Consider the following 26,041-nt stretch of genomic DNA (forward strand, 5'->3'; position numbering starts at 1 on the left):
CGTCAGCAAATCCATGCAGCTCTGCTCCACTAGATGGTGTTATTTGAAACCATCTTGGTATCTGCAAACTTTTCAGCGAGTGAAGACTTTGCGCAAATCTCTTCCAATCAGCGCTCAATTTTTCCTCCAATGGTACGTCCCATTCTATTTGTTGCCTCCATAAATATTGAATGAATAGCTTGGCAGTTACCGTTACTGGGGTCAGCCAACCCAATGGATCAAAAATCTTTGCCAGACTCGACAACGCCAATCTCTTAGTTACTCTATCTTCACCGCCTATTTGCATGTTGAATGTGAAGCAATCCATGGTTGGGTTCCACTGTAACCCTAATGTTTTCAGACACTCATCTTCTCGTATCTGTAGTACTTCATTTTCTTCTCTTCTGCTTACGGCACACAAAACTTCAGGGGCATTTGCGATCCATTTTCTTAAATGTAAACCGTAAGTTTCTAGCTCTTTCGATATTAGTTTTTGAACATCCCGGCACTCTTCCTTTGAATTTGCTCCTGTTAGCAAATCGTCCATATAGAAATCGTCCTTTATTCTATTGCCAATGCCCTGATTTGTACATCTCTTACCAATTTCTATAAGCGTCCTTATGGCCAGAAACGGTGCTGACGCCGTGCCATATGTGACCGTAGTGAGCTTATATTGTTGCACCGGCTCGGACCTACTATTTCTCCAGAGTACATACTGATATTCCTGGTCTTCCTCTTCTACTTTAATTTGTCGGAACATTTTTTCCACATCGGCTGATATGACGAATCTCCACGATCTCCACTTAGTAATGATGTCGAATATGTCCTTTTGTAGTTTGGGACCTGTATGAAGGATATCGTTCAGCGACTTTCCATTCGATGTTTTTGATGACGCATCGAACACAACCCTTACTTTAGTGGTAAGACTGGTTTCTCGGACAACCGCTTGATGGGGCATATAATACTTCGCTAGTTTTTTCGTCTCTACCTTCACCATGTGCCCCATTGATATTAGCTCATCTATCGTCCTTACATATTCTTCTCTCAACTCCGTACATTCTTCCAGTCTTTTCTCCATATTTAAAAATCTTGCCATTGCTCTTTTATGTGATTCTCCCAATACCTTGTCTTCAGCAAACGGTAACCTGACGACGAATCTTCCTGATTGGTCTACTCGTGTTGTTTCTTCATAGAGTTTTAAGCAATAATCATCTTCCATGATCGTTTCTTCGTCTTCTATCTCCTCAATTTCCCAAAATCGCTCAATAGTTGTGGTAGCAACATACCTTCCGCTACCTTTTCCAGGCCTCATTAGTATTTTTCCAGACAGGATCCAGCCAAACTTCGTGTTTTGTGCCACAATCGCTTCATCATGACGAACTCCTCCCTCCAATATTTGTGGGAAAAGGTCGGCCCCAATTACCATATCGATTCTTTCAGATTTGTTGAAGTTTGGATCGGCCAGATTAATGTTCTTTCATCTTCCAATATTGTATTGGAAGCTATTATCTGGATGAGCTGATGCTAGTTTCGGCAGGACTAGTGCTTCCACTTTGATTTTAGTGTTGCTGACAAATCTAGGTCTTATTTCCATTAGTACTTTAGATTTTGCCATTCCCACCATGGTTTCTCCGAGACCTCTTAGTTTCACCTCCGTCTTCGTCTTTGGTAGTTGTAGTAGCTGCGCTGCGTCTTCCGATACCGATGTTATTTGGGATCCTTGGTCAATTAAAGCCCTTAATGTTACGTATTCTCCATGTAAAGACTTTACACGAACTTGGGCGGTAGCCAGAAGAACATTTGTTGCTGAGTTTGTTGTCATTGCCTTCGTGTTGCTGATTCTCTCCAAATGGATTAGTGTGTTATGACTCAATCCGCACTTCTGACATTTGCTATCACTCAAACACCGCTTATCTTTCCCGTGTTTGAGACATTTGAGGCATAACTGCGCTGTCTTTACCCAACTATATCTCTCGTTCGATGACTGTGCCGCAAATTTCCTACAAGCAACAATATCATGCCCATTAAACTTGCAGAATCGGCATTGCTTCTTTTCCGCCATTCCAGATCTATCCTGCGGCTTAAATAGTCCTGGTACGAATTGTTTTCTGCTTGTTGAAGCCTCCAGTGCTTGATACTGCTGTTCCAGAAAGTCCAACACATCTGCCAGTCTTTGAATCTCTTTCGATTTTTTTACATTTTGCTCATACTGAATAAGCCCCTCCTTATCGAGTTTACGTATGATAATTCGGGCTAAAATTGGATCCGCATGGTCTAAAGGAATATCCATTGCTTTTAAAGCATGAATACTCTCATTCACGCTGTCTAGCAATTTTCTTAGACCCACCGCCACTTGGCTGTTTATACTTGGGTGATCCAGAATCTTGTCCACTAGTTTCGTGAACAAAATTCTTTTATTATTATATCTCTTCTCCAGCAATTCCCATGCTGCTTTATAATTTGCGTCTGTGACTCGCAGATGCTGAATTAAACGGAAGGCATCTCCTCTTAAATTCGTTTTTAGGTAGTACAGTTTTTGAACTTCGGATAATTGAGAGTTTCCATCTACCATTTTCTTAAACAGGTCATGAAAGGAATTCCAATCCTCCACATTTCCATTGAAGCATGGAATCTCTATCCTTTTTAATTCCACAGTCTGTGATTCTTCTTTCAAGCCACTCATCTTTACAATTATATTTTGTATTTTTGTGTTCATTTTTTCTTCTATGTCTTCCAGTTCTTCATCCACTTCTTCCATTCCATGTTCTGTGGTTAATTCCAAATGAAGCCGCTTGATGTCGTCGAATTGTTTTTCCCACATAGACTTCATATTTTCTAGAGCATATATGGAGACCCCAGAAATATCTGCTTCCATGGCATCGGAAAACTTCATGATCCTTCTGCGGAATTGAGACAGCACTGCATTTTTTCTCTCACTATTGGTATGTGGGGTGGCTATGGTCAATTCCTTCAACGCTGCTCGCTCTTCTACTTGCTGGGTGACTTCTCTCTTCTTCTCATATAATTGCTCTTGTAGCATCTGCTCCATTTTCTTTTGAAATATCTCCTGCTGTCTCTTCAGTTGCTCCTGCTGTGTTTGAAATTGAAGTAGCATGTTTTCCTGTAATGCCCGAAATTGTTCCATTACTGCTCCTTGGTTCTCTTTTTTCCTTGCACCCTTTTCGTGCTCAGTTGTCGTTGTAGGATTTGTCAGTAGCGCAAGCTCCACTTTTTCGCTTCCGGTTTCCTCATTTTCGGGCTCCTCTCTAATTTGTTGCATGTGTTCCTTGCATTTTTCATAGGAACTCTCAATTCTCTCCCAGATGTTGTCCTTGAAGTAGACATCGCTATTCGGCCCAAGTTGCTCTAATTTATAATTATTTAGCTTTGCTTCTTCCATTTTATTCTCTAGCGACTTGGACGTACTTTCCAATGTAGCCTTTCTGAACTTCTCCGTCTTTAGTTTTCCAGAAATCTCAATGATTTCCTTAAGGATTTTATTTTGAATTTTGTAAAGAATATGTCTATCTGCCGACATTTTTATTATTTGTTTTTTTTTTTTTTTTAGTATTTGCCTTTTAGCTGTTATTAATTGGTTTTGTTTTTTTTTTTTTGATATATTTTTTTTTTTTTAATTTTTGTTTTTGCCTTCTTTTTTTTTGGCTATTTGTATTTTTTTTACATATATATTTTCTTAGCGCTGTTTTTTTTTTTTTTTTTATTTTTTTTTTTTTTTTTGTTTTGTAGTTGCCTTTATTCTTGGCTCTTATGATTCTTGGTTCAGCCCTTTTGGCTTTTTCTTTTCCTGTTTTATTTATAATATATTGTTTCTATATTTTTTACGGCCGCTGATCTCTTTCTCTCGAAGGACCAATGTTTAAGCTGAAAAATGAAAACACCCGTACGGTTTGGTTGTATCTTCAAATCTAATTTATTATGCCATTCAATCCTGTTTATATACTATCTTACCAACTAATTCTTAAACTACACTAAGCGAACAATCTTATCTTCCTTATTAGACGAATAACAACAGTACCTAATTACAGCGTCCCTTTTAAGTGATAAGCCGGTCATAAACTACCTAAGCGTCTTCCATATGCGCGGCAGGAAAACCCTAAACAATTATCGCTTGTAAACTCATTTACTTTATGGCTACATTAGATATGCATTAAGAAACCATAAACTGTAAAGAGATAAACAATCTCTATTGAAAGAGTAGGGATAAATGATCCTAATGACCTGAACTATTTTGATAAGAAAAGTATGCTTAAGATATTTTATTACTCCACCTTAAGATTATTCTAATGTATAGATTGTGTTCATATTTTTATGAACAATAATGAATTTCGATAAATTGTAGCACGGCACTTTCGTTGATGAAGAAATAGGTCTAAGCAGTATTTTGTCCTTATGTATTTTCGGCAAACCGTAAAGTTGTGGAGCCAAGGCTTAATTGCAAACTAACTTCGATCTTTGGCATTTTGTTACGTTATTATTCTTATACAGTTCTTGTACGATGTTATTCTTCGTGCTTTCTAATTTCATTGTGGGTTCCTCCATTACAGTCTTCTGCGTGTTCTTGTCCTCTAACGGTTTTTCCATTTTGCTGTTGTTATCTTCTTTGTCCAATACCACTGTTTTATTACCTTTATCGGCCGTCGTTATCCGGATAATATCCTTGTGCTTTTTTATAAATTTTCTGGTATTTTCGTAAATTCCAAGTATGAACTTTTCTTTTTCTGTGTTTCTTGAATTATTTCTGAAGTCCGAAATTCTATTTGCCTATTTTGCTCTAGTTATGTGCTTTTCGGTGTCCTCTTTTATCGTCTGTATCCATTGTTTAATGTTTGCAATCCTTGCCCTTTGTTTGTTTGTTAGTTTGTCCTTTGTTTGTCTGTTCCGTATAGACTCAAAAACGGATTAACCGATTTTTATGAAATTTTCACAGATGGTAGTGTTTGAGCCCTCGGAGATATCCGAAGGGGGGGGGGGGGGGTGTGGGCGGACCCTCCCCCACACCCCAATTTTCAAAAACTCCAGATCTCGGAGATGCTTGCACTGATTTAACCGAAAATTTGTATGCCACCTTCTGGTACCCCAAAAACATGAAATTAGTAAACAGTTTTGGGGTCAAAGAACCTGGGGGGACGCTCCATCCCAAAACCAACACGAGCGGACATGTGTACCGATTTTAACAATATGGGTATCAAATGAAAGGTATATAAGAGAAGAATACGAATTTGGTATACAAATTTCAGTCTTAGTTATCGGGTTGGTCCCCCAACCCAAAAAAGCCCCAAGAGGACACTTTCACCGCTTTGGGCAATATGGGTATCCAATGAAAGGTATTTAAGAGTAGAATACCAACTTGGCATTAAAATGTTACCCTAAGTGTCGGAGGGCCCCCACTCCCAAAAACACCACCCTACAGAACACTTTAATTGCTTTGAGCAATACGAGTATCAAATGAAAGGTATTCAAAAGTAGAATACAAATCTGATAGAACAATTTTTTTTTGGTGTCTGAAGCGCCTCCTCACACCCCAAAACACCCCAGCAGGACAAATTTACCGATTGGGACAATATGGATATCAAATGAAAGCTATTTAAGGAGTTCAATACTGACATAAATATTTATTCCTTGCTGAGGCGCCTCCCCACCCCCCAAAACCGCTCAACAGGACATATTTACCCATTGGGACAATATGGGTATGAAACGAAAGACAATTGGAAGTTGAGTACATAACTGTTATAAGAATTTGGTCCAAGGTGTCTACGGGGCTTCCCCAACTCCGAAAACCCCACAAACGGTCATAAATGTCCAACGTCACAAAATGGGTATCAAATTGTGCATACCACTACGAATGTGGTATGAACAATTAGGACCCTTCAAGAGGACTTGTAGTTCGATCGGGATAAAATGTCAATTAAAATAAAGGTCTATCCTAGTATATTTCGAATCTAATGTTGGTATAAGGATTTAAGTATCTGGGACATGTACCACCGTTCCGCAGGACAGTAGACAATAGAAGACTCAAATAAATTGTTGTTTGGTTCTTAGCGTCCCAATAAATATAGCGCCAAACTGTCATGTAGGACGTCCGACAATATATTTTATTCAAATGAAAGGACGTGTCAGAGGGCAATCCCCTTCCCCATATCCTACCCATATATAAAAAGGAATTAAAAATAATGTATGAATAATATGAAATAATATATGAAGGCCAAAGGACAGAAATTAAAGGTATTTGGTAATAGAGTACACTTTTTTACCCTCAAATTGGGATGAACATAGGAGGACCTGCGGATATTTAAGAATGTGATATCCCAAGTGGTCGCTTTGAAATATGATTTTCAATGTAGATAATCAATACAAAAAAATTAATTAGTGTGAATCTGAACGAGACCCGTAGCCCTGACTATCTTGGTAGCCTCCTTCAAAATGCTTGACACTATGGGACTCAAACAAAATCGTGCTCTACCATGATGCTGATATTACTTCAGGGCCCGCATCTAAACTCCCTTCAAACCTCCCTTGCCTTCTATGGCGATAAATAATAGATATTTAATAGTAGAAAACGAATTTGATATCCAATTTTGAGGCCAAATGTTTGGTGGTCGTGTCACCCCATAAAGAAATTTGAGAGTAGAGCACGATGCCGATATTTTTTCAGGGCAAAGTACGTGGGTTGCCACCCCACCCTGTATACGTCTTAAACTGGACCTATTTGTGGATTAAGGCAAAAGGGGCTCAAATCTGTATCTGTTTCATGACCAAGTGTTTCAGGGACGCCTCACCCCCATACTGGACATATTTACCGACCATAGCAATATAAGGCTCCAATGAAAGGCATTTGGGAGAAGAGCACCAATATAAAACCCACATTGGCGCGAAATATCTGAAAGGCCGTACCAGCACCTCCGAACAGGACTTATTCCCTGACGTGACCGTATTGGGCTAAGAGAGTGAAAGATGGCGCAGCCAAGCAAATAAGATCTGAATTGATCCATAATGTTATGAAGCTACCATTATAAGCAGCTTCCGATATGACTTCTCGAGCATGTAAATGGAGCAACTCTCATCCAAATTGAATAGCATTTTGCTTACGAACTGAAACCATCCAAAGAACATATAAACTTCATCCCTGGAGAAAGATATGTATATTAAAGTCATTTGGGCAATAACGTATTTGTTTTGTACTTTACATGTTAATCTGTTTAATCACCACTATCACTACATCCTTCAAGTCATTAAAGTAAAGTGTCCCTGAATTTTGTTAATTAACTTTATTTATGTTATCACTCCATTTAGGCTTTCATTAATTAATTTGTTGGGAAAAAGCGAACTTCTCCCATTTGGAATCACAATGTACAACATAAATTTTGTACGCAACTTTTCCATTATTATGTTCGATGTTCATGAATTACTGTTCCAACCACATTATGGGTATCACAATAATACTTTTGGACTAATTAAGAAAGGTCATAAAATATTTTGTAGAGAAGTGCATATACTCAATTAAAGCCCTTAGCAAATAAATTAAATAAGGGATAATTAAAGTTGTCGCAAAGGGAATACCCGTTAATTGGTTGACATGTTTTATGCATATGGTGTCATGAAGAAAGTGAAGGACGACGAAGACATACGAAATAACACAAATGTGAACTTTATTGGTTTAATCAGATTAAAAGTTCAGTTTAAGCTCTTTCTGGTATTGTATCCATAGCCCCCATTTCGAGATGTCTTTCTTCATTTGCTCTTTCCATAGGGCTTTTGGTCGTTCCGAGTACCACCGTGATAGCCTTCAAAAAAATTCTTCGCTTTATCATAAAGGGTGATTTTTTTGAGGTTAGGATTTTCATGCATTAGTATTTGACAGATCACGTGGGATTTCAGACATGGTGTCAAAGAGAAAGATGCTCAGTATGCTTTGACATTTCATCATGAATAGACTTACTAACGAGCAACGCTTGCAAATCATTGAATTTTATTACCAAAATCAGTGTTCGGTTCGAAATGTGTTCATTCACCGTAACGTTGCGTCCAACAGCATCTTTGAAAAAATACGGTCCAATGATTCCACCAGCGTACAAACCACACCAAACAGTGCATTTTTCGGGATGCATGGGCAGTTCTTGAACGGCTTCTGGTTGCTCTTCACTCCAAATGCGGCAATTTTGCTTATTTACGTAGCCATTCAACCAGAAATGAGCCTCATCGCTGAACAAAATATGTCAAAATTTGAACACATTTCGAACCGAACACTGATTTTGGTAATAAAATTCAATGATTTGCAAGCGTTGCTCGTTAGTAAGTCTATTCATGATGAAATGTCAAAGCATACTGAGCATCTTTCTCTTTGACACCATGTCTGAAATCCCACGTGATCTGTCAAATACTAATGCATGAAAATCCTAACCTCAAAAAAACCACCCTTTATATCTGACAATATGACCTAACCAACGCAATCATTATATTTGAATATGTTTAACTATGCTTACGTCACACAGTGGGCCAAAACGGCAAAAAAATTGTAAATAAGCCCACAAATCTAGTTTGCAACGCGTCGAAATATTGATCTAGGACCCCATAAAGTTAAGGGTAATTTTTAGCTATTATCTTTTTGGCAACTCTGGTTTAAACAGCTCACGCAGGTTTCGTGTTTTGTTTCATTGTCAAACATCTTTAGTTTAGTCTATAATTTAACAAAGAATCGTCTTACAAACGAACAACGCTTGTAAATTAATGATTTTTTATCAGAATGCGTGCTCTGTTAAGAATGTTCATCGCGCGCATCTTCCATTGAGCGACGAAGGTGATTTTTGGCTCAAAGGGTACGTAAATAAGCAGAATTGTCGAGTTAGGAGTGAAGATCAACCAGAAGCATTGCAAGAGCTACCAATGCATTCAGAAAAAGTCACAGTTTGGTGCGGTTTATGGGCTGGTGGTATCATTGGATCGTACTTCTTCAAAGATGATGCGAATCGTAACGTAACAGTGAATGGTGAGCGCTACCGTGAGATGTTATCCAATTTTCTTTTGTCCAAAATGCAATAACTTGCATGATATGTGGTTTCAACAAGACGGTGCCACATGCCACACAACACGCGTAACAATTGACTTATTGAGAGGAGAGTTCGGCGAACATTTTATTTCAAACTCGTACCGGTCAATTGACCGCATACATTGTGCGATTTAACGCTTTTAAACTATTTTTCATAGGTCTATGTTAAAGCTCATATCTAGTGGGTTGCCCAAAAAGTAATTGCGGATTTTTTAAAAGAAAGTAAATGCATTTTTAATGAAACTTAGAATGAACTTTAATCAAATATACTTTTTTTACACTTTTTTTCTAAAGCAAGCTAAAAGAAACAGCTGATAACTGACAGAAGAAAGAATGCAATTACAGAGTCACAAGCTGTGAAAAAATTTGTCAACGCCGACTATATGAAAAATCCGCAATTACGTTTTGGGCAACCCAATATACAGACAAGCCCGCTTCAATTGACGCATTGGAAGGCAACATTGAAGCATTTATTCGTGAGATACCGGCCAAGCAGCTATTTAGAGAGCATTGGTTTCAAAACTTCAGAACAGAAAGTAAAAGCTTTTGATAGTTCGTGATAAGGGTTACCCTTTACCCTCAAAATATTTTTTTCGAACTCGTGGAGTGAAAAGGGTTCTTGAGAATCAAGACGTAAATAAATCCCCGAGCCCGGATGGCATATCAACACTTGTCTTACTTAGGTGTTCTTCGATGCTCACTCGTCCATTACGCAATCTTTTCGACCTTGCCTGCCGTGCGGGAGTCTTCCCGGCGCGTTGGAAGGTTGCGAACGTTCAGCCAATACCCGAGAAGTGTGAGGCAAACAACCCGGCGAATTATCGGCCAATTGCCATATGCTCCGCTCTCTCCAAGGTCATGGAGAGCATGGTAATCACCATCTTGTGAGGTATTTAGAGTCTAATGGCCTTGTTAGCGACCAACAGTATGGGCTCCGCAGAAATCGCTCTACGGGCGACCTCATGGCACTTCTATCGGAACGTTGAAGTCGCTCAATCCACCAGTTTGTTGAGAGTAAGGTTGTGGCTCTGGATATCTCCAAGGCATTTGATAGGGTCTGACACGGTGCACTACTATCAAAGCTTGTCGCATTTGGTGTCGGTAATGGCTTCGTTCGATTTATTACGAGTTTCCCCAGAGATCGCACTATTCGAGTCGTTATAGATGGGTTCTCATCCAATGAGCATAAAATGGCAGCAGGTGTATCCCAGGGCTCTGTTATTTCTTCTTCCCTTTTTATACCCTCCACCATAAGATGGGGGGTATACTAATTTCGTCATTCTGTTTGTAACTACTCGAAATATTCGTCTGAGACCCCATAAAGTATATATATTCTTGATCGTCGTGAAATTTTATGTCGATCTAGCCATGTCCGTCCGTCTGTCCGTCCGTCCGTCCGTCCGTCCGTCTGTCTGTCGAAAGCACGCTAACTTCCGAAGGAGTAAAGCTAGCCGCTTGAAATTTTGCACAAATACTTCTTATTAGTGTAGGTCGGTTGGTATTGTAAATGGGCCATATCGGTCCATGTTTTGATATAGCTGCCATATAAACCGATCTTGGGTCTTGACTTCTTGAGCCTCTAGAGTGCGCAATTCTTATCCGATTGGAATGAAATTTTGCACGACGTGTTTTGTTACGATATACAACAACTGTGCCAAGTATGGTTCAAATCGGTCCATAACCTGATACAGCTGCCATATAAACCGATCTTGGGTCTTGACTTCTTGAGCCCCTAGAGGGCGCAATTCTTATCCAATTTGAATGAATTTTGGCACGTAGTATTTTGTTATGATATCCAACAACTGTGCCAAATATAGTTCAAATCGGTTCATAACCTGATATAGCTGCCATATAAATCGATCTTGGGTCTTGACTTCTTGAGCCTCTAGAGGACGCAATTATTATCCGATTTGCCTGAAATTTTGTAGGACGTGTTTTGTTACGATATCCAACAACTGTGCCAAGTATGGTTCAAATCGGTTTATAACCTGATATAGCTGCCATATAAACCGATCTTGGGTCTTGACTTCTTGACCCTTTAGAGTGCGCAATTCTTATCCGATTGGAATGGAATTTTGCACGACGTGTTTTGTTACGATATACAACAACTGTGCCAAGTATGGTTCAAATCGGTCCATAACCTGATATAGCTGTCATATAAACCGATCTTGGGTCTTGACTTCTTGAGCCTCTAGAGGGCGCAATTATTATCCGATTTGCCTGAAATTTTGTACGACGGATTTTCTCATGACCATTAACATACGTGTTTATTATGGTCTGAATCGGTTTATAGCCTGATATAGCTCCCATATAAATCAATCTCTCTATTTAACTTCTTGAGTCCACAAAGGGCGCAATTCTTATTCGAATTGGCTGACATTTTACACAGGTCTCCAACATATAATTTAATTGTGGTCCAAACCGGACCATATCTTGATATCGCTCTAATAGCAGGGTAAATATTTTCTTATATCCTTTTTTTGCCTAAGAAGAGATGCCGGGAAAAGAACTCGACATATGCGATCCATGGTGGAGGGTATATAAGATTCGGCCCGGCCGAACTTAGCACGCTTTTACTTGTTCTTATTTTCATCAACGATGAAAATTGGGTCAAGCATCGAATTCGATCTACTCATTTGCGGATAATAGTAATCTCTGTCATTCGTACTCATTCGACCATAGGAGGCTTCGAGAAATCCTGCCAGGATTTGCTGGCCATTTCTGAGTGGGGTCGAATGAATCGAGTATATTTTAATGCACGGAAGACTCAGTGCTACTTGTTTTCACAAAAACGATTCTCTGACCCATTACGATCATCTTTGTCTATCAACGGTATAAATGTTGAGCAATCTGCAGCTCTTGTTGTTCTGGGCATGAAAATACAAAGTGATCTCCGTTGGGCTAAACATGTATTTGAAGTGTCGAAAGAAGCATTCAAGTGTTTAGGCTTTCTTAAACGGTGTAAGAACTAATTCACTCCGTCTGATCTTCTTAAAATCCACACCACTTTCATAAGGCCGAAAATTGAGTTCAACTCACAAGTATGGGCTGAAGTTTCAAAATCATCCCTGGAGCTACGGGACCGTGTATAGAGATGATCGATGGCGTTGATTGGGGACAGTGGGGTATCCAACTCTATTGCCTCCCTTCATCATCGTCTCAATGTGGGTTGTTTGGCGCTATTCTATCGGTACTTTCATGGTGTGTGTTCTTCTGATATTCGTCTTTTTATTCCTGATGTAAGCATGTATGTCAGGGATACTAGACATTCCAGGAACTCACACCCGTTTGTAATTGATTGGCCAGCAGACTGCACAATGCATTATAGAGAGAATTGTTATTTCGCCCGAACCGTTCGTATGTGGAAATCGACTTCCGGCAAATGTTTTTCCCCAACCACTTTGACAAAGATGTAAGAAAAATGCCAAAGATGTAAGAAAAATGGTATTAAGCACTACACCCTTTTTCGCCCCCTCCAATTCCCAATTTCCTGTTGCCAACGCAATGCACTGCATTCATAGGGGACATTCCCTGCGTGTTTGCTGATAGAAAAAAATGTTTCATCCAATATCGACAAAATTTGGAATCGTAAGTTGTTTTGAAAATCACTAACAATATGGTCTAGTTCAGAAAAAATGTGGATGCAGCCGTCATGTAAGGCCAAATATTAAGCAACGAAATATGGAACAGTTTCACATTCTCGCTCCATTTACTCTAGGTTGGACTTTATTTAATTGTAGCTCTATTTAGACCAATGTACCGAAAAATTTTCCCAGTGAGCACCTAAGACCATTTTTTCATCTGATTTCAATGAAATTTGGATAAAACATTTATCCAAGATGAACTTACAGACTTTTTTCATGCCGATTTAAGGATGTTTAACACTATTCAAAGCCAAAAATTTCCTCTACTGATATGTGAATCAAATCACCAATACCTGTTATTGATCCCGAAGAGTGAGTCAGTCAATGGAATTGCTTTATAAAATTGTACACATCGAATATAATTGAATTGCAACGATAAAAATTTCCATATCTCCAAAATGCCTAGAGAAGTCAGGGGGGCCTGCAGTGGTCACACCAGATCCTCATATAACGTCAATATTGACCACAATCAAAAATGGAATTTATCACATTAATGTCTGGCCAATCAATGCGACTGCTGAAGAGCGGGAGTGCTGAAGAGTTGACTATGACGTTATTGCTCATGTTTATTTAGTATGGATTGCCGGTATGGAAATTTCTGTGATTGCACATTGAGGGGGGCTGGTTATGTGTGAATGAGTATGGAGGCTATTTAAGGCTTTATTGATAATAAATATGCCGTCATAGAACTATTTTATTAGGCGTGATTGGAATATCAATAATCAAAAAGGTAATGCTATGTATATGTGATATGGCGGTGTAGCACTTTTGATGTTTCGCCGCCTTCTCCAACGCTACGGTGAATGAACGAATGGTTATAGGAAATACTAAATGCTCGTTAAATGACATGTTGCAATGGCATGTAAACAAAGTTATAACTTACATATCTGATTTACATAGACAGCATGTTCCAACGATTAGTACGCTGGCAAAATAGACATACATGGACTTTAATTATAATGTGTTTTGTGATGTGAAGATAAATGAGAAAATCAATAGCATGTTTCGAAAAAAAAAACACCAACAAGTAAAAGCGGCCTAAGTTCGGCCGGGCCGAATCTTATATACCCTCCACCATGGATCGCATTTGTCGAGTCCTTTTTCCGGTATCTCTTCTTAGGCAAAAAAGGATATAAGAAAAAAGTTGCTCTGCTATTAAAACGATATCAAGATATGGTCCGGTTCGGACCACAATTAAATTTTATGTTGGAGACCTGTGTAAAATTTCAGCCAATTCGTATAAGAATTGCGCCCATTGGGGCTCACGAAGTTAAATAGAGAGAACGATTTATATGGGATCTGTATCGGGCTATAGACCGATTCAGACCATAATAAACACGTTTGTTGATGGTCATGAGAGGATCCGTCGTAAAAAATTTCAGGCATATCGGATAATAATTGCGACCTCTAGAGGTCAAGAAGTCAAGATCCCAGATCGGTTTATATGGCAGCTATATCAGGTTATGAACCGATTTGAACCTTATTTGACACAGTGGTTGAAAGTAAAAATAAAATACGTCGTGCGAAATTCCATTCCAATCAGATAAGAATTGCGCCCTCTAGAGGTTCAAGAAGTCAAGACCCAAGATCGGTCTATATGGCAGCTATATCAGGTTATGAACCGATTTGAACCATACTTAGCACAGTTGTTGGACATAATAACAAAACACGTCGTGCAAAATTTCATTCCAATCGGATAAGAATTGCGCACTCTAGAGGCTCAAGAAGTCAAGACCCAAGATCGGTTTATATGGCAGCTATATCAGGTTATGGTCCGATTTGAACCATACTTGGCACAGTTGTTGGATATCATAACAAAACACGTCGTGCAAAATTTCATTTTGATCGGGTAAGAATTGCGCACGCTAGAGGCTCAAGAAGTCAAGACCCAAGATCGGTTTATATGGCAGCTATATCAGGTTATGGACCGATTTGATCTATACTTGGCACAGTTTTTGGATATCACAGCAAAACACGTCGTGCAAAATTTCATCCCAATGGCATAAGAATTGCGCACTCTAGAGGCTCAAGAAGTCAAGACCCAAGATCGGTTTATATGGCAGCTATATCAAAACATGAACCGATATGGCCCATTTACAATACCAACCGACCTACACTAATAAGAAGTATTTGCTCAAAATTTCAAGCGGCTAGCTTTACTCCTTCGGAAGTTAGCGTGCTTTCGACAGACAGACGGACGGACGGACGGACGGACGGACGGACGGACGGACGGACGGACGGACAGACGGACGGACATGGCTAGATCGACATAAAATGTCGCGACGATCACGAATATATATACTTTATGGGGTCTCAGACGAATATTTCGAGTAGTTACAAACAGAATGACGAAATTAGTATACCCCCCATCTTATGGTGGAGGGTATAAAAAAAAAATATTTTACATGTCCCAAAAGCCAATAAATATTTAAAAACTATATCAACAACGCCTGACAAAGTACATGTTATTAAAGTGATAACAAAATGACAAAACCAAAGCATGTACATTAGTTTATCACAACATTTCTATGTAGATTAATTTTCATATAATGTTCTTCTGAATCACCATTTCTCAGAAAATTACAACGATGTTTCATTTCTATTTATAATTGGATTTTCATTAAATGCATGTAGTATATCCATCATCATATAAACATAATGGCCAAGCGGATCACGAAGGCCCTTAATGACTAGCTTATGTCAGCATGTTCTGGTGCCAAGCCAAGGGGCAAACATCGACCGCCATGGTGGACTCAGAGCTGGTTCATCTACGGAAGGACTGCAGAAAACTCTGCAGCACGGTGAAAGCCACAAGAGCACCACACGATTGGTACATCTATAAGGCTGAGCTAAGAAAATGTAAGGGCGAGCTGAGAAAGGCTCAGAAAAAATCCTGGGTAGAATTCTGCAGCTCCGTGGAGGATACATCGAAGGCCTCTAGGCTAAGGAAGATCCTATCCTCGAGACCTATTACGATGGGGTATATTCAGAAGTCAGAGAATGTGTAAACAATGTCCAGTGATATAAATTTCCCCGAGAAATTCTCCAATGCACAACGTGGCGCCAGAGAGGTTGTCACTGGTATATGTATTCGTTGGAGGTTATTGGTGAAATTGCGTCTGAGCCGAAAATCCTTTGGGCGATAAGAAGTTTCGACTCCTTTAAGTCGCCAGGCCCTGATGATGTATCACCGATTGAATTACAAGCTGTGTCTGATAGACTGGTTCCTTGGCTAAAGGAGATATACTCTGCTTGTATTGGCTTGTCATTTATACCTGTGGGATGGAGGCACATGAAGGTCAATTTGATTCCGAAAGCAGGAAAATCTTACCACACGAAGGCGAGAGATTTTCGTCCTATTAGACTGTCATCCTTTATGCTGAAGACTTTTGAGAATAAGTGTTGAGCCTATTAATAAACATTCTTACGGTAGAGTTTGATGCCTAAAAATCCAGCTGCTTTATGATTGACATCAGTTTTACATTATTGAAAGCGACTTCAATGGAGGCACATGAAGGTTATTTTCATTCCGAAAGCAGGAAAACCTTACCACAAGAAGACGAGAGATTTTCGTCCTATTAGAATGTCATACTTTATAGTGAAGACTTTTGAGAAGTTGGTAGAAACATATATGTGTCGGGGCAGGACCATGCATATAACATAAGCAAATCCACTGAAACAGCTCTTCACGCCACCATAGAGGGTTCTCTCGCTGTCAAGAAATGCTATCATTGTGTTTATTTCTTGACAGCGAGAGAACCCTCTATGGTGGCGTGAAGAGCTATTTCAGTGGATTTGCCTTGGTTAGATGCATGCTCCTGCCCCGACACGGATATGTTTCTACCAACTTCTCAAAAGTGGAGATAAGACGAAATGGATGGTTTCAACTCCCAAAAAGCCTTGCACAACCGAGCAGATAAAGAAAATGGAGAAAGTTGAGAACCACAACTTTGAGACAGTCAGTAACTTAATCTACCTCGGCACCGCCGTAACGGAAACGAATGACATCAGTTTTGAGATTAAGAGAAGAATAATACTGGCAAACAGTTTCTACTTTGGACTAAGTAAGCAGTTTAGAAACAAGGCCACCTCTCGACAGACGAAGATTGCACTATACAAGACACTGATACTACCCGTGCTATTATATGGTTCTGAAGCATGGGTACTTGTGAAAGCAGATGAGGAAGTGCTTGGAGTATTTGAGAGAAAGATTCTTCGTAAAATATATGGACCAGTTTGCGTAAATGGAGAATATAGGCGACGTATGAACCAAAAACTTGGTGTCAGAGATTTTAGAATGAGCGCAGTAGATCGAGGCGTTTGTAACGCTAATCTACGTTCGGCTAGTCGAACAAATATTCTGTCATAGCTAATAAAAGTAAGGTAAAGTAAGTAAGTGTATTGAAAATATTGATTTTGGGGAACCATCGAAAGACGCCGGCAGAGTCGATCATTTAGTATAAATTCGATGGCATTCCTCCAAGGAGACAGATTCAATGAAGCAATGTCTTTATTTATGTACTTCAATGTCCATTAACAACATATTGTTGTCTCTGGAGGGAAAAGGTTTAAAAGTGGTCGCGTATACTGATGACGTGACTCTTGCGGTTAGGGGATAGTTTCCCAGCACTTTAAGAGACATACTTCAGGAAGCTCTACGTGCAACTTATCGCTTATCCGTGCAAGACAGAAATATTTCTTTTCTCAGCAGAATATTCAAGCTACCTACGGTGGCATGTGGTTCCTTGGGAGGAGAGAATGTTTCATTTACAGAGAGCGCAAAATTCCTGGATGTTTTGCTGGATCGGCAATTGAACTTCAAATCCAACATTTTACCCTATACACCTGCAAAAGAGCGATTGGCAAAAGTCTGGGGCTTACACCACATGTCATGCATTGGGTATATACTGTAGTTGTCAGTACTATAATGCTATATGGTGTTGTGTATCTGGTGGACGGCGCTTCAAAAGTCCACCTACTGTTCAATACTCAACCGGATCCAAAGGATGACTTGTTTATGCATCACATCCGTACTGAGGACGACACCATCTGATGCACTGAATTTAATGCTACCTCTTATGCCTCTGGACGTTGTGGCTAGACAGATTTTTGCGACCACTGCCGTGAGGCTAAGGCAGCATTCTCTTTGTTCATGTGGCGGCTACGGAGACTGTGTTATCTTTGATACAATGTCCGAAGTTCCAGGCAGTGTGGATTACACCCTACCTGAGCCGCTTTTTGGTAAAAAGTACTGTACCACCATTCCTGATAGAACAGATTGGAACTAAGATATCCCTGATAACAGAAGTTACATAGACTTCTACGCGATCAGGTGGGCTTTGGGGTGTTCTCTAAAGATCTATAACTGGTCATATCGAAAAGGTTACACTACCACTGCAGTGTGTCTCAAGCTGAGATCCTTGTAATTAAGGAAGTGGTGGAATGGCTATGATATAATGTCATTACGACGATTGGCATACATATCTTCTCAGACAGCCAGGCAGCCATTAAATCTTTGGGGAACGTATTTCTAAACACAAATACCGCCCTCGACTGTCGCAGATCTCTCAACGAGCTGGCTAAAAAGTTCGCAATTCACCTGTTCTGGCTGCCGGGCCACAGGGATATACCAAGGAATTGTAAAGCGGACGAGTTTGCGAGATTAGGAGCTACTTTACACATTCCAGGGAAACTCTAATATGTGGGTATGCCTCTAGCGCCATGTAAGCTAAGTTTTCAGGATTAGGAGCGAAGGGCAACGAATGATAGATGGTCACGAGCAGATGGGCTGCGAGCATTCTAAAAACTATGTGGCCTAATCTAGACTTGAAGAGGTCAACCGCTTTGATGTCATTGGCAAGAACAGACGTCTCAGTCATAGTCTCCGCCATTACAGGTCACTGTCTAATCGGAAAACATGCTGACAGACAAAAGGTTGACAGTAACTACTTTTGCAGAAGCTGTGAGGACATCGAAGAAGAACAGACTATTGTAGGCTATAACTCTGAGCTTCATTCGCTGTAATATCAATACTTTTGGTTTGATCTGTACAAAATTTTACACTAGATGTTTAAGTCGTTGTATTATAAATACCTACCTTATGAAACCCCATTCTTAATGCATCACTAGAAGCAAATTTATACATCAAACTATTGTATTCATTTGCACCATTTTATAAAAGTTTAAGTGTCCTTCTTTGCAGCATCAATTGCCACATGCCACTCAGAGCATTTTCTTTACGTTTGTAAAACATGTCAGCTTGATGTACTTAATATCAATAAAAATGCATAGCATATACATTGATGGCTTTGTGCAAAAGTGGCCAAGTAGATGGTAAATATTCAACAATGACCCATTGCCACTTAGTGTGGGCCACAATGGCATAATGCATATGCTCCAAAGATAAGAAAGGATAGTTGTAAGTTTGAAGTTTACCAAAGCCAAAGTCAACAAAGTAGGTAGTTTTTATTATGGCTTATGAAGTAGTGTTAGGTCAACTAGATACAATTCATTGTCTGTACGAACGTTAAGGAAGAAAGATCAACAGAATAAGCCAATCTTAGAGTGAGAAGGAAATGATGGCTACAAAAACTTCTCCAATGGGTAGGAAGTACACTAAATTTGTCATTTCTCTTATAAAAACTTAAATTATTAAAGTAAGAACAGATATATCAAAATCTGCATGAATTTTTGTGGCATGGTGGGCAATAAACCATTCCATTACAAATTTCGTTCAAATCTGTTGAAAATTGAGGTAACTATGTGCTCCCGAGACTCGATACAGCATAACGAACAGGCACCTGACGATGGAATCATCACCTACCTTCTCAGGATACGGAAGACTACTCAAAGATCTTTGTATTGAAACTTGAGACAGTGCAGGACAAGAAACTCAATGCAGCCTAAAGAACAGAGATTAGACGATGAGACCATCACCCACTCCCAAGATGCCCATTTACTTAATATTTTGAAGACTGGAATAGGCCAAATCCTAATATAGGCACTTCAGGCAATGCAAGGACGGGAAACTCAATACAGCCTAACGAACATGGACCCGAAGATGAATCTCTCACCGTCTCTGTTAGAATTCCAAAAACTATGATAGACAAAGATTCTAATATTGGAACATCAGGCAAGGGATGAGAGACTTAACACAACCTAACGAACAGGGACTCTAAGATAGTACCATCATCGATCTTCTCAAGATTCCGAAGACTGGGGAAGGCAAAGATCCTAATATAAGCGAAGATCCTAATATTGAAACATCAGGCAGTGCAGTAGCAGGGAACTCCATAAAGCCTAACCAACAGAGAGCCGACGATGAGACCATCACCCATTCCCAAGAAGTCCATCTAATGGAGGACCCATGATTCAGGTCATCCAGATAAACCTCCACCGAAGCAAGACAGCTACTCACGCTCTGATGGAGAAAATCAGCAAGGGCAAGATTTATATTCCCTTAACTCAGGAGCCATGGACGATCCGGAACATAGTTTCTGGACAGAACCATATCAACTACCAATTATTCTATGCTAACACTGGTACTCGGCCGAGGATCTGCGTTATTTGTCATAAAGATGTAATTTATGTATTGGGTTGCCCAAAAAGTAATTGCGGTTTTTCATATAGTCGACGTTGACAAATTTTTTCACAGCTTGTGACTCTGTAATTGCATTCTTTCTTCTGTCAGTTATCAGCTGTTACTTTTAGCTTGCTTTAGAAAAAAAGTGTAAAAAATGTATATTTGATTAAAGTTCATTCTAAGTTTTATTAAAAATGCATTTACTTTCTTTTAAAAAATCCGCAATTACTTTTTGGGCAACGCAATATTTCCCCAGAGTTGTCAATGTCGGATGCAACAGTGGTGTGACAGGGAGATGGTGGGGCATACCTGGCATCACTTTATCTGCCTTTTGACTCTCCGACACCGCCACCTACATCGGAGCTACAACGGTTGATGAGGAAATCAAAACAGACAGGAATTGAGGTACTAATAGGGTGCAATGTGAACTCTCATCACATTGCGTGGGGTAGTACCAACATTAATAAGCGGGGCCAAGCCCTAGCAGAATTCTTGAATACTTACGACCTTATGACACTTAATATTGGTAACATCGATACCTTTGTTAATAGGATTGGAGAAGAGGATTTAGATGTGACGATATGTTCGGTAAATGTAAGGAAAATCAGGATTGGAGGGTCTCAATGGGGCATTTCTTAGTTAGACCATCGCTACATTGGGTTGAGAATAGCACGGCCAGCGCCGAATCCGATAAGCTTCCGTAATAAGTTGAGAACCAAAATTCGGAGGACTTCTCAGAAGAAGACTTAGGCAAGATAATATAGATTGTCCAAGCATAGAAGACATTGACGACAATATCTGCAGGAATACCACTGCACTAGTGGAGTCTTTCGAAGAATGGAAATCAGCCCAAAAAAAGCCTTGGATTGGAGATTCGCAACTTTGGGAAAGAGTTCCGGAGAATTTTTAACAGAGCACGTCGTAAAAAAGCAGAAGTACATTGGGATGCGTATTACACACGGCTCAAGGAATACAATAAGATTACCAGAACGGTAAAACGTGCTTCCTGGAAGCTTTTCGGTGACCAGGTCGACAGAGTTAATAACGTCGCCAAGATAAAAATGGTTATCTCAAAAACCGATGTTCAAACTGAAACGTTAGCCGACGACTTGGGAGTGAGAGCAGAGACATCGGAGTACATTTTGAGGCTTTTGATGAATACCCATTTTCACAGGATACGACGGGACTAACATAGACACCGGAATGTTAGAATAATGATCGAAGGTTTATCATAACAGAATTTGTGGTTAAGGAAACCTTGAGGAGCTTCAAACCATTTAAGTCACCCGGACCTGATTGAATATATCCGGCGTTACTACAGAAAGAGGCAGACTATCTGGCGCCTCATCTGGCAGCTATTTTCACAGCGTGCCTAGGACTTGCCTAGGACCCAAGCCCGGCGGCACCAAAGTCCTACAAGCCTGTAAGCCTTACGTTCTTTTTACTCAAAACCATGGAACGCATTGTGGACACCATGATAAAGAGTAGAACATCCAGCGAACTGCTCAAATACAAACAGCATGCCTATGTCAAGGGAAGGTCGATGGAGACCGCCCTGCTCAAGGTTGTGCATATAGAAGAATCCTTCGATGCCAACACAAGACGTACGTTTAATAATGTGATCCAATCCTTAGAACAGCAGCGGGTGGACCTTAGAGGCTCGATAAACCATATGCTGAGGAACAGGCGGATATATTGCGGGTACCATGACATAAAGTGGCACAAGGGGGGCATTTTATCTCACTCCTTTGGGTGACCACCATATATAACCTATTACGGATGCTGACTGAGGAGTGATTTGAACCCGTCTGCTATGTAGACGATGTTGTAATACTTCTTAGGAGTAAGGATCCGAATCGGCTACGCAGAAGGGCCGAAATGGTCTTGCATATGGCATGTAACTGGGCTAGACCCAAGGGTCTCAATGTTAACCCAGAGAAGACTTAAATATGAATGTTCACGAGGTTTGTCTTTCTCGTGAGCAGGTAGGTTTGTCTTCCTCCTGAGCAGGCGTCAGGTGGGTCAATTTGACGCACCACATTTCCTCAACGAAACGATTTCGATATCTGACAATGTCAAATACTGGGAAGTAATCTGAGACAGGAAACTTAATTTGAAGTGTCTCATTCAGGAGCGCACTGAGAAGGCTCACAGACGTTGGGCACAATGTAGCCGGGTCGTAGGCTTGAAATGGGGTTTGTATCCGGGAATAGTCTACTTGCTTTACATAAGCGTTTTTAAACCAATAACGCCGCAGTAGTTTGGTGGACTGCGATGTTAAAAAAGGTCCAAGATAAGGGTAATGCAACAGGTTCAGAAAAAATGTTGTCATGGCAAAGGTAGAGCGATGAGGCATTGGAGACTATTCTAGATATTCGATATAGATCAAAGCAAGAGGACAGAGTGGGCCTGTGGGTCTACATTGAGAGACCAGGTACTGAGATCTGTTTTCGACTTCTTGATCATAATACGGTTATGCAGGCAGAGATACAGGGGATCAAGGATAATACAATAGGTTCAGAGAACATGTTGTCTTGGCTTGTAGGGGGTGGGGGCACTGGAGACTATTCTAGATACTCGACCCATAGACGTACTGATTTAGTGCGAGGCAGCCACTGCGGCTTTGAGACTTAAGGCGATGGGAAAATGGATTGAGAACAGGAGCAACTCATACCATCGAGGTATAATCGAGACGACTATAGTAAACCTGGAAGGAATAGAAGAGGTTTCCGATCGGATACCTGAGACGACACTTGAGGTCGAGTGCCAGGCACTGCTGCCATCGGACAGTCTTGGATTGACGGAACCCTAGTATTGCCATCTGGAAGATCATGTTATACGGATGGATTAAAGCTTGAGGACAGAGTGGGCCTGGGCGTCATTTTGAAAATCAGATCTTCATTGAGAGCCCAGGGACTGAGATCTGTTTTCGACTTCTTGATCATAATACGGTTCTGCAGGCAGAGATACGGGTGATCAAGGATAAAACAATAGGTTCAGAGAACATGTTGTCTTGGCTTGTAGGGGGTGGGGGGATGAGGACCACACCCACTGGGGCACTGGAAACTATTCTAGATCTTCGACCCATTGACACACAGATTAATTGCAAGGCAGCCACTGCGGCTATGAGACTTAAGGCAATGGGAAAATGGATAGAGGATAGGAGCAGCTCATACCATCGAGGTATAATCGAGGCGACCATAGAAAACCTGGCAGAAATGGAAGAGGTTTCCGATCGGATACCTGAGACGATACTTGAGGTCGAGTGCGAGGCACTGCTGCCATCGGACAGTCTTGGATTGAAGGAACTCTGTTATTGACAACTGGAAAATCAAGTTACACGGATACGGATCAAAGCTTAAAAGGGTCTGAGGGTCTACATTGAGAACCCAGGGACTGAGATATGTTTTAGATTGCGTGACCATAATACGTCCACCGTAGCGCAGAGGTTAGCATTTCCGCCAATGACGGTAAACGTCTGGGTTCAAATCATGGCAAGAACATCAAAAAAATATGCAGCGGTGGTTTTCCCCTCCTAATACTGGCAGCATAGAGGTGTCGCAGGTCCGGCATGCCGTTCGGACTCGGCTATAAAAAGGAGGTCTCTTATCATTGAACTTAAACTTGAATCGGACTGCACTCATTGATATGTGAGAAGTTTGCCCCTGTTCCTTAACGGAATGTTCATGAGCAATATTTGCAATTTTTGACCATAATACGGTTGTGCAGGCGGAGATCCGGGCGATCACGGAATGTGTGACGGGGGTGTGGTGCTAACGCGAGGACGCCGAGTGTGAGCATCTTTGCGAACAGTAAAATGACCATAAGAGCAATAACTACCAGGACTGTAAAGTCATTAATAGTCTTGGAGTGTAAGAAGGTGTGCATTTGTTTGCAACGCCAAGAAGAAAGTGCATTTGTTTGCAACACCAAGAAGGAAAAGGGATAGACCCATTGATAAGTATAGCGATTAACTCAGAGTAACTTTCTGAATCGATTTAGCTATGCCGGTCTGCTTGTCCATATTAATTTGTATACAAAGTAGAGGTCGCAGTTTTTTTAACCAATCCTCTTAAAATTTGGTACAGGCATGTTTTTCGGCCTAGAGACAAAGCCTATTGAAATTGGAAAAAATCGGTTCAGTTTTGCATATAGCTCCCCTATATATGTTCGTCCGATTTGCAATAATAATCCAATGAATAGGTCATTTAGGTTAACCGATTCTCTCGAAATTTGGTTGGAAAGATTTTCCTATAACTCTCGTTATTACAAGTGAATTTCATAGAAATCGGTTCAGATTTAGATATAGCTGTCATATATGTATATCGCCCGATTTTCATTCCTTGAGCCACTGCAAGCGCATTTTTTGACCAATCTTCCAAAATCTTCTTACAACTCTTTCCTTGACGACTTCCACAATGTCTATGAAGTTTGCTTGAAATCGGTTCAGAATTAGATGTAGCTCCCATATATGTGTTCGTCAGTTTTTAGGAAATTTGCAATAATGTTGTCATTTGTGAACTGTAGTTATTACGGTTTGAAATATTTGCTCGAAGTTTCGAAGTCCATCACAATTGGTTCAGAATTGGATATACCTCCCACATTGTAGGGTAGATGTATGGTATTATCTAGTCGGCTTCGCCCGAATTTTGCCTTTCTTTGCTGGTTTTATATTTCCATTTACTAGAAATAGACGTTTCTTCTTCTATCCTCCTAATACCTCCGCTTTGTTTGGCGCATTGGTACAGATTGCGGGGTTGCTCTTTATGCCATTTTGTTGGCTTCACTGTCATTTTGAGACTTATAATCGTACTATGGGCTTCTACTTATTGCCCGATTATGGTGAAATTGAAAGAAATTAAATTTATATCAAACGTGCTCACCTCTATGACGCTATTGATTGTGAAGCAATCCTGTATATTCCCATCCCATATCCTTAATGAGATGTTTTGTGGCATACGATATTACTACAAACATTAATGCCAACCGATGCAATTTTAAAGCTCAATAATAGGAGGCTAGCTTTTAATAACCCAGTCCAAATAGTGCGTCGCAGAAATCATTATAATGTCTCGCAAATGGGACCAGCATAAGTGAATTGCGCGGAATGAGGTATTCATCGCACTATGGTGACTCCTTACCCTCTGGTGATGGTCATTAAAACTAGCACCCATTTCCTTTTCCTCATCAAGACCTTACAATGCTTTGTGTAGGTTTTTAATTTTTATAATTATTTTCATCATCATTACATTAGTGGACATTTCATTTCGATTGAAAGCCGCCACCAAGAATTACATATTTAAACGTTATAGAAAAAAAGCTGCATTTTAAAAAGATGTGAAATTTTAATTATTTTAATGTAGTTTTGAAAAATTCACTAAACTTTATTTTATTTCATTTTTCTTCTAGATGTCCATTATGAAGAATTTGCAACTTGTTCACTGATTCCATTTAAAAATTACTTGGATGCCAAGTAATCCTGCAGGCTGCAAGCTCAGTAAATGTAAGTAATGCAGTGTTTTCGAATGAAAAATGATAAACATCAACGGAAGTGGTATTAAGTCAATGTAAGCTAAATATGAATAATGGAAAAAGATGTGCTGACTGTAAAACATTAACCATTATGAACACTAATGGAACTTTTGTGTACAGTGGTGAAGCTCCAATGGGTTTGTCAAGTCAATAATATGACAAGGGAAAAAAATGTTCTATATGGGCTTAAAATTAGGTTGAATCGAAAGAATGGATCACGATTTCCACAAAGATGCCCCA

At 40.1% G+C, this 26,041-nt stretch overlaps 1 long non-coding RNA gene across 1 annotated transcript in view; it reads left to right on the top strand.

The window, feature by feature from the left end:
- LOC131995046 (uncharacterized) overlaps window positions 1–25,766 on the top strand; it is a 124,815-nt gene extending 99,049 nt beyond the window's left edge. The window contains exon 3 of the long non-coding RNA XR_009397101.1: window positions 25,679–25,766. This is a non-coding gene — a long non-coding RNA (uncharacterized LOC131995046). The remainder of the gene's footprint in view (window positions 1–25,678) is intronic.
- Window positions 25,767–26,041: the final 275 nt, after the last annotated feature.

The sequence above is a fragment of the Stomoxys calcitrans genome, chromosome 2 (genome assembly GCF_963082655.1).
Source record: "Stomoxys calcitrans chromosome 2, idStoCalc2.1, whole genome shotgun sequence".
Lineage (NCBI taxonomy): Eukaryota > Metazoa > Arthropoda > Insecta > Diptera > Muscidae > Stomoxys > Stomoxys calcitrans.